General features: G+C 42.9%; 1 long non-coding RNA gene across 1 annotated transcript; it reads right to left on the reverse strand.

Moving 5' to 3' along the window:
- Window positions 1–4,189: 4,189 nt before the first annotated feature.
- On the reverse strand, window positions 4,190–8,082 carry LOC134438773 (uncharacterized). The gene is made up of 3 exons (XR_010032648.1): window positions 8,013–8,082; window positions 7,781–7,918; window positions 4,190–4,317 (listed from the first exon to the last, which is right to left on the reverse strand). It is a non-coding gene; the product is annotated as an uncharacterized LOC134438773 (long non-coding RNA).
- Window positions 8,083–8,988: the final 906 nt, after the last annotated feature.

Consider the following 8,988-nt stretch of genomic DNA (forward strand, 5'->3'; position numbering starts at 1 on the left):
AGGCTATATGGCTCTGCGCGATGGCTGCCCACACTGCCAAACAGTGGGCAACTTGGGAAGTGAAGTGGCAGGATTCAGGAGGGTGTTGAGAAAGGTGGACATGTCAAAGATGGGTCATTTCATTTGCCTTATTACTTGTTTCGCTGCAACACTCATCCCACATCCACAGAGACGACTGCGCTCCCTGAAAAACAATGACACCATGTAGGATAGGCCTATTTACAGTGTTTATTTCTGATACCAAAGCACAACAAAACCATAAACCGTTTATTTATTGATGTGTGTGTGTGTGTGTGTGTGTGTGTGTGTGTGTGTGTGTGTGTGTGTGTGTGTGTGTGTGTGTGTGTGTGTGTGCGCGTGCGTGCGTGCGTGCGTGCGTGCGTGTGTTTGGTGATTTTGTGAAGGTTTCTTTTTGTATTATTTCATATAGTATCAATAATATAGGCCTAGCCTACATGAATAAGCATGAACATAATTAATCAAATTACATGAAGGCCTAAATGACCTGAAAGTGAAAGGTCTTTCCTGCATCTTTATCCACAGTTGTAAAAAAAAAAAAAAAACAAAGTCGGGTTATGCTTTACTTTTCGGTAGGCATAGAGTAAATACTGTGTAGCCTACTTTCTGCGTATAGTAGGTAACAGAGATAAGTTACATTGTATCTAACCGGTAAAAAGGGGGTAATTACAAAGTAAATACCAAGAATTACCGTACAATGAAACTACTGCATATTTCCTAATCATCATTTTTTTTAAATTATTATTATTATTACAAGGATAGCCCCTTGAGATATGCCATTTCATTTTCGAGGGGGTCCTATTGACAGTACAGTACAATAACAGAAAAGAAAACAGAAATTAAGTACAAACAGTACATACAGACACACTCACTCACTCACTACCTCACTCACTGACGTTGCTCTCCAAGCTACTCCACCAGCCAGCATACTAGAAAAGTATAATTTACAAGATAACAAGGTAACGTAATTGGTTGTAAAAGGAATCATATAAATGAAAAAGAAAATGAAAAAAAAGAGAAGGAGGAGGGCAAAACAAGACAACAGAAAGCCCAAAAACAAACCAGACCATATTCAGAGACTGGAAACAGAAACAAAAACAAAATAATAATAATAATCATCATCATCATCATCATCTAACTCCATCTAAATTATTATTATTACGGTACTTTGTAATTACCCACTTCTACCCATTAGATATGTAGCTTCTCTCTGGTTATCCTGTGGGTACCCAGAAAGTACACAATAATTAGCCTTCGTAGCCTATGGTAACTGTAGGCCTATCGTAAAGTAAAGCATACCAAAAGTCGACCTGTGAAACATACAGTGTAGAAAACTACATACAGTGTATATGTACAGGCAAACTGCATCCTCACATAATGATAAAGATGAAGTGTGTCAAACACCCTTCAGCATACATTTATTAGGGCTATACATTCAAAGAGCTATAGGCCTATGCAAGCAAAAGGGTCAGTCACAACTGATAATAGCCTACTTCTGAAATATGTCACTGACAGTATCCACATTTCTGTATTGAGCTGAAACGGGACACGGACCTTAAAATGCAGGACATTACATCTAAGAAATACAAAGTTTTCTGGGGGAGGACCCCCAACCCCCGCTACAATGAAGTGTCCCGTAGCCTAGCTTCTGAAATATGCCACTGACAGTATCAAGGCTTTTAACTTCCTTTTCAGTTTGGTTTCTCACAGGTGTAAATAAATTTGTGAAAACACCCTTGATCATTCCATTCTCGACGGACGACCTTGGCACAGTGCTCATAGCCCCACATATTGTTTGGTTCATCCGGCATCCACAACCTGCAATGTTAAAACATTATGTCAATAAAACTGCCTATCTCATGTATTTTAAAAGCCCCATTCAATAGGCTATGTATCAGCGCATATGAGTATCAGAATATGTCTATCACATATCCTTTGAATACTGTTAACATGGATGTTCAGAGTCAAATCTTTCCATAGGAAGGGAAAGTGGAAAACAGCGATCCTAGCAGCTGCATTCCTAACCCCAGAGCGATCCTATTGAAAATCCCATGGATTAGTTTTTTTTTTAATCCCACAAAAATATGATGCAGAACGTATACACCAGACACATGTTTCAGCATACAAAACATGATTAACTACTAACTGTGAAAGTTAGCCTATTAAGAAAAATAGAAATTGTGCCAATCTTGTCGGAAATGGCCTACAGCTCCAAGTCGCTGTCATTATGTCAGTAAATATTTCACCATGATGTTTCTCACGCCTGATTGACAGCACCGAGAAACAAAAGGATGCAAGTTCTTCACGCTTCTTCACATTCTTATAATCCTGTGAGTTCCATATTGGCGTCTCATTACACATACGTGTACACTCGTTTAGTTTGGTTTGGTTTTGGCTTCTAATAGATATGATGGCTTCTGTGGTGACGGATAATCGCCTCTCTATGGGGTAAATATGAGGAAAAACACGTCAACACCTGATGCAGTTTAGTCCTGTATTAGCTTTTTAAAATAATATTAAAATCAGTTCAGATAAGTGGAAAACCGAATATTTTACCACCTGAATCAGTAAAACATACCAACATGCATATTATAGGACAGGCACTACTATTTCGTCGTCAGAGCCGAGATGTATTTTTTGAAAGAAAAAATCCCATTCATTTGATACAGTTGTCAGGAACGCTTCCAGCAGGGGGCGATGAGATTACTGTCTCTCCCTAAAGATAATTTATTTTCCTTACCCCTCCGATATGTTATGTCGTGATCCATCCACCCACTTCCACTCATTCTCTTGTTCTCTGTCGCTAAGGCCAATCCAGAAGTCGTCAGGTGCCGACAAATTTGCATGAAAGGAGATGATGACATTCTTTCACACACACACACACACACACACACACACACACACACACACACACACACAATTCAACATATTATCTGATGTGCCTGCAAGTACAAACCGTAATCATGTAGGCCTATGTCAAACAGACCAATGTTAAATGCATTTCCACCGAGGTGATTATACCACCTTAGAGCAGGGGTAGGCCAAATCTGGCCCGCCATCAATTGTATTCGACCCGCAAGATGCAGTAAATAGCAGTGCAGTAAAATAGCCTAATTTAAAAAAAATGCAGACAGTATTAGTTCCATGCTTTTTTGTTTGTCTTGCATTCAGAATAAACTTTTGGTTCCATGGCTTTGGGAAATTTGCATTGATAGTTAGCAATCTCCAGCTAATGAAACTCTGAAAATAATAAACAACTGGCAATTGTAGCCTATATATTAGTTACGGCAGGTAGCTAAGGCAGGTCGCTAAGGCAGGTCGCTAAGGCAGGTCGCTCTTTTAATGAGAGACACAGGAAATACAGCAGTTGGCATATTATCAGTACATAGAAGATCACTGTCCTGAGTCAGCCGATGGTTATGCGATTCATTAGTAAGTGAACGATGACTCTCGCGACCACTTCCACAGTCCGCTGTCAGAAAACCCTGAATGCAACTTTTTGACAGAGCGGTCCAACAGAGTGTCGAGGGAAACAGTTTTCATACGAAAAATCGCTATACATACCGTATTCAGATTTGTATCAACTGCTGTCATTCCGTGATGAAAACCATTCTCACAGTGAGTGCATTTGAACAGCATTTTTTCATTACGGTGTAGATATTGAGACAGGCATGCCACGGGCACAGCGCAAACAATGTCATCCTACCTTGTGCCCCTTTAAAAGTTTATTTTTTTTAAATAATTGGAAAAAATAGAACAACTTTTTTACCAGTGGCCATGGTTGCCTACCCCTGCTCTAGAGTAAAATAAACATGTTCAAAATGTGCAATAATCCTAGCCTGGTAAACCAGCGCCACCCGCTGGGCGCCAACATTTTTCAGCTGCGAGTGGGTCTGGCCTCGGATCTGAGAACGTTTTGAACACTGTGCCCTGAGTCTGTCATAACCAATTACAACGCAGAGATTTGTTTTCAATCAAAGCGGGCGGGGTTTTGAGGGAGTGACGTCGAAGCTTGTAACACCGTTGGGAAAGCACATGAATGGCAAAGATCGCCGATTGGTCAGAGCGCCGGCAAGGTTTGAAAAAACAATCCAATGTATTTTGTATTAAACTCTACGAAAAGGTTTAATCGATGAAATGAAATGGCAACACTTTAGTTTTGCACCTGTTCTTCTTGACTGTTGATGATGACCAGATCCGCTCCTCTGCGTCTGCAGTCCTCTCGAGCTTCATCCCAGGTTGCCACACGCACCGAGAAGAAATACTGGCTGGAATTAAAGCTCTTCCATACACCCATGACTGAAAAACATAATTTACTATTTACATCTGATGATTATTTACATAGACTTCTGCTTATCTTTATTGCTTTATTTCATAATGCAAAATAGTTCACACAATGCGATCCCTTAAAGGACAACTCTAATAGAAAACCTTACATGTTATGTGCACTATTATTCAAAACCCATAAACCTGAATCAGTATAGTAAAAAATAATTTGGGTTTATAATTTTATAGTTTTTAGTTAATTTACAAAATAAACATTTCTGATTGGATATCACATACTGTATGTGACGTCACAAGCCGAATTTCATGACTCCGGAAATATCGATTTTTACAAGAATTAAAACAAGATTTTTTGTAATGCTTCAACGCTGTTTTATATGGCATTGTAGGCCTACTGTGATTACCCGTAGTAGTTGTGCCTACATGTTGGCAAACCACTAGGTGGCACCGTTACCTCGTATTTCAGAGCCATGGGGACTGTTGTTTACTCCAACGAGACGAGGCAGAGCTAGCAAGCCAAAGTGCGACTCGAGATGAGTTGCAGACATGACGCTGTCCTGACTGACTATAAAGTTTGAAAATGTACTTCCGAGTCTACATTACAACTTAGTTCTTACAGATTTGATCACTTTTCAAACACAGTATGTTGATGTAATTTGTAAAGACCGCGATTGTTGTCCTGGCCATTGCAAAAACATACAGTAGCAGCTGGAGAAATGACAAGGCTAACAATGTGAAACAATAGCAGCACGAAGACATGGGATTGACGGCAGGCAAGAATGGGGTGTTCGATCGTTGAAATTATAATTCATAGGAGCCCTGACAGTGAGACTGCTAATGGTGCTCGCCTGGGTCTCAGTCAACACATCGGTGAGTAGGACTAGCTAGCCTGCTAGCTTCGTCGACCTACTGTGCTTTCAGGGTTGGGTGGGTGGAATAGCTGTAAATATGATACAGTATGTAACAGATGAAACACTTTCCGTAACTTTGCCTCCCTTGATTGACCGTTCAGCTACCGTATAGGCCTACCGGTGTGAACATAGATTGTAAGTGTGTCAGATACATAATCTCCGTGTGACATGTTCTACTCTTTTGGTGCTACTGGCTATTCCAGACTGTTTAGAAACCCCATGTTGCTACGTGTCTTTTGAGGTCAAGCTTACAATGTAACGGTGTTAGATATTCACCCCAACACCGAAAATGTCGGGGGGTAGATTTGGTATTAGAGCTATTTGTTTCACTCCATGCCTGTGGACGGTGTCCTATATTTTATACAGTGGTGTTGTGCTTGGAAGTTTGCTTGGTAGTGTGGAGACGTGGGGAAAGCTACTCGTGCTGTTAGACTTTCCATTTCATTGAAATTGAAAACATTTCTTTGCAAACTGTTCACCGTCTTGGATAATGAACACCATGCACTCTATAACACAAAGAGATAGTATATTTGAACTATAACATCACTATCGTATCCGCACTCAAATTTCACAGCTCCCACAGTGTGCACCAGAGATATTCTATAGAGATATGCCAACATAATAGGTTTCTATGGGCACCTAACGCGACCAGGTTCCGGTCTGCCTAAAGGGCCGTGTCATAATGCTCCTACAAGGAATAGAACAGTCCTTAGGTCTGCCTAGGTCTGCCTAAGGGGGGCCATAATAGAACCAGGAAACAATGGGCCAATGGAACCTCTCTCTCTCTACTCTCTCTGGTGTGCACAGATCCAGTTAGCCAAGGCGCTGCTAATGACCCGGTGTGCGTTCCATTCCCCGCACTGTGCACTGTGTACTGAGATGCAGTGCACTTCCCACCCTCAGCTTAACGGCAAATAAGTGCAGATATTTTGGCTGACACAAGTGCGTGGATTGAGACGTGATTTTTCATCTTCTGACATCAATTCCGGCTCGTGTTTGTTTTTGGGGGGCGGGACTAAGAGTGTTGAAAATGGTTAAAACAACGTTTACAAACAGTCCTTACTACTGAACAAAACAACTTCTGTACATTAGAGTTCTGTTTCTGGACACATGAAAACACGTTTGAAACCATGTAAACTTATAGTTTTCTATTAGAGTGGTCCTTTAAGAAAACATAGTACAGTAGTCATGGGTAGTCAAGGGCAGTCATGGGTGAGCGGTTAGGGCGTCAGACTTGCATCCCAGAGGTTGCCGGTTCGACTCCCGACCCGCCAGGTTGGTGGGGGGAGTAATCAACCAGTGCTCTCCCCCATCCTCCTCCATGACTGAGGTACCCTGAGCATGGTACCGTCCCACCGCACTGCTCCCCATGGGGCGCCACTGAGGGCTGCCCCCTTGCACGGGTGAGGCATAAAATGCAATTTCGTTGTGTGCATTGTGCAGTGTTCACTTGTGTGCTGTGGAGTGCTGTGTCACAATGACAATGGGAGTTGGAGTTTCCCAATGGGCTTTCACTTTTTTATTTTTTTTAGTGGTCAAACCAATAAGCAGTATAGGCGATGTGAGAAAAGGTGGTGGCAGAAACCAACATGTTTACGCGACGGACGTCATCTTGCACCTATTCGTCCCCCTCTGGGATCGAACCTGCGACCTCGTCAACTACAATGGTCTGGCAATGGGAGACACAGTACGATACCGCTGGACCAAGAGCCCAGTCTCCCAAGCCCATGGCATTGACACTGTTTGGCAGGGAGGCTTACTAGGTCTGCTAGCTAGCCTCCGTTACACTCTCCCCCTTAAACCTCACTCCCATCCGGGTCACGACACCACTGTGACGGACGTCATCTTGCACCTGTTCGTCCCCCTTGGGGATCAAACCTGCGACCTTGTCCACTACAACTGTCCGGCAATGGGAGACACAGTATGATACCGCTGACACTGTATGAGGCTTTGGGAGGGAGGTTTACTAACGTTCCAGGCCAACTCTGCTAGTTAGCCTCCGTTACACTTACACTACACATGTGCCAAAGTTACACTACACATGAGCCAAAGAATAAAAGAATCTGGTTAATTCCCTTCCCTTATTTAACCCATTGATGCCTGATGTTGCGTTGCGCAACATTGGCCCTGGCGCCTGGAGCTGCATTACGCAACATTCAGACTCATGAGATTTGAGACAATCTCAGTTTGTTTGAGATGAATGAACACATTCTAATGAAAGATGAGGGTCTTAGCGTTTAAATGCAACTTAGTGCATATTTGTATGTGCTTCCGAAGCTGAGATATTTAGGTTTTTATAGGCTGAGGGCAGCTTTTCCTAAAAAGGGCTCAGGCATTCAGCACCCTTTTTTGCAGGTGCCTTAGGCCTCAATGGGTTAATTCCACAAAAGCTTGCTGATAATGTAATTGAAACAGCCCTATAGTTATACCTAGGGCCTATAGTTTTATTGTTATACATACAGTATGCTATAGATCTACTGTAGGCCTAATACATGATCTAACTGTAGCGATTCTATCTTTTTTATTTTTATTACAATTTGCAATGAATTGTTGTGAGTTGACCTTACGTTGGTCAAGTATGTCTCTTTCCTCCACCGCTTTGGTGTAATTAGCAATGAGCACGTCTCGTTCTTCAACCACTTTGGTGTAGTTTTCGGTGATCAAATCTCGTTCTTCTTGCCATCGCCTTAGACAGCCAATCATCACTGAAGAGGGAGAAAATGTGTCAATGGAAAAAAAAACCTTGTCAGTACATCTACCATTCATTTAATAGAAGGAAGTAAAAGAAAATGAACCCACAATGAAGACGTCCACTCATGATAAGTATCAATGGAAGGAGACAAAGGAAACCAATGCCAGCCACTCGGAAAACTAGAATGAGAAAAAAACACCACAACATTTTGTTAGGATAGGGAGAGGTTAGTGTCAGCCTGCTGGGAGGTGTGGGGATTTTGTTTATTTGTTTGCTGTGTTTATTTACTATTTGGGTTTGCTGTGGTTTTATATACATACTGGTTGCTGTGATTATGGTTTGCTGTGCCTACTGTTTGCTGTGCTGTGGATACAATTAGTTTGCTGTGATTACCCTGTGTGTTTTAATTAACTGCCACCCACATACTGACTCTTCATTGGAGGCGCACTAATGACTCCATTGCTTTGAATGTGATCACCTGCACGGACAATTAAGATTCTACCTATCCGGTTGCCTGGACGTTGAAGGGGTTGGGTATAAAAAGGGATGTTTACAGACTTACGGGAGATTCGGCGGGGATCGGACGCACGCAGCAGCAGACGAGCCGACACCGGACTCTGGACCCTGGAGAGCAGGAACGAGACCGGACGAACCCGTGGACCGAACCGGACGAACCCGTTGCCAGAGAGTGGACCAGAGTTATACAACGCCTGCTTTGCCCTCCTGAAGGGACGTAAGAGTATCCTGTGTGTGCGTGCTCTATTTATCTCCTGTTTGCATTGGTGCCTGTGCTGATCCCTGCTTTCTGCCGAGGTGCGACGCGACGGCTGACCCCCAGACGACCTGAGACCAGACCAGAACCGCGAGGACCCGACCTGCATTATCTGATACAACGCGCGCTAACAACAACTTAAAGGGAAGTACGACTCCTCCTTCCCTGTTGTTGTTTCCCCATCCATGTTAGCCTTGTACCTGGCTCTGCGCTGATGCTTACCTTTGCTGTTGAAGGTTGGGCCGCTTCCTGGACGAGACGCTGACGTCATCGGGGATTCCCTTCACTGCCGATCGTCGAAGCCGTGACGT

The sequence above is a fragment of the Engraulis encrasicolus genome, chromosome 22 (genome assembly GCF_034702125.1).
Source record: "Engraulis encrasicolus isolate BLACKSEA-1 chromosome 22, IST_EnEncr_1.0, whole genome shotgun sequence".
NCBI classification, from domain to species: domain Eukaryota; kingdom Metazoa; phylum Chordata; class Actinopteri; order Clupeiformes; family Engraulidae; genus Engraulis; species Engraulis encrasicolus.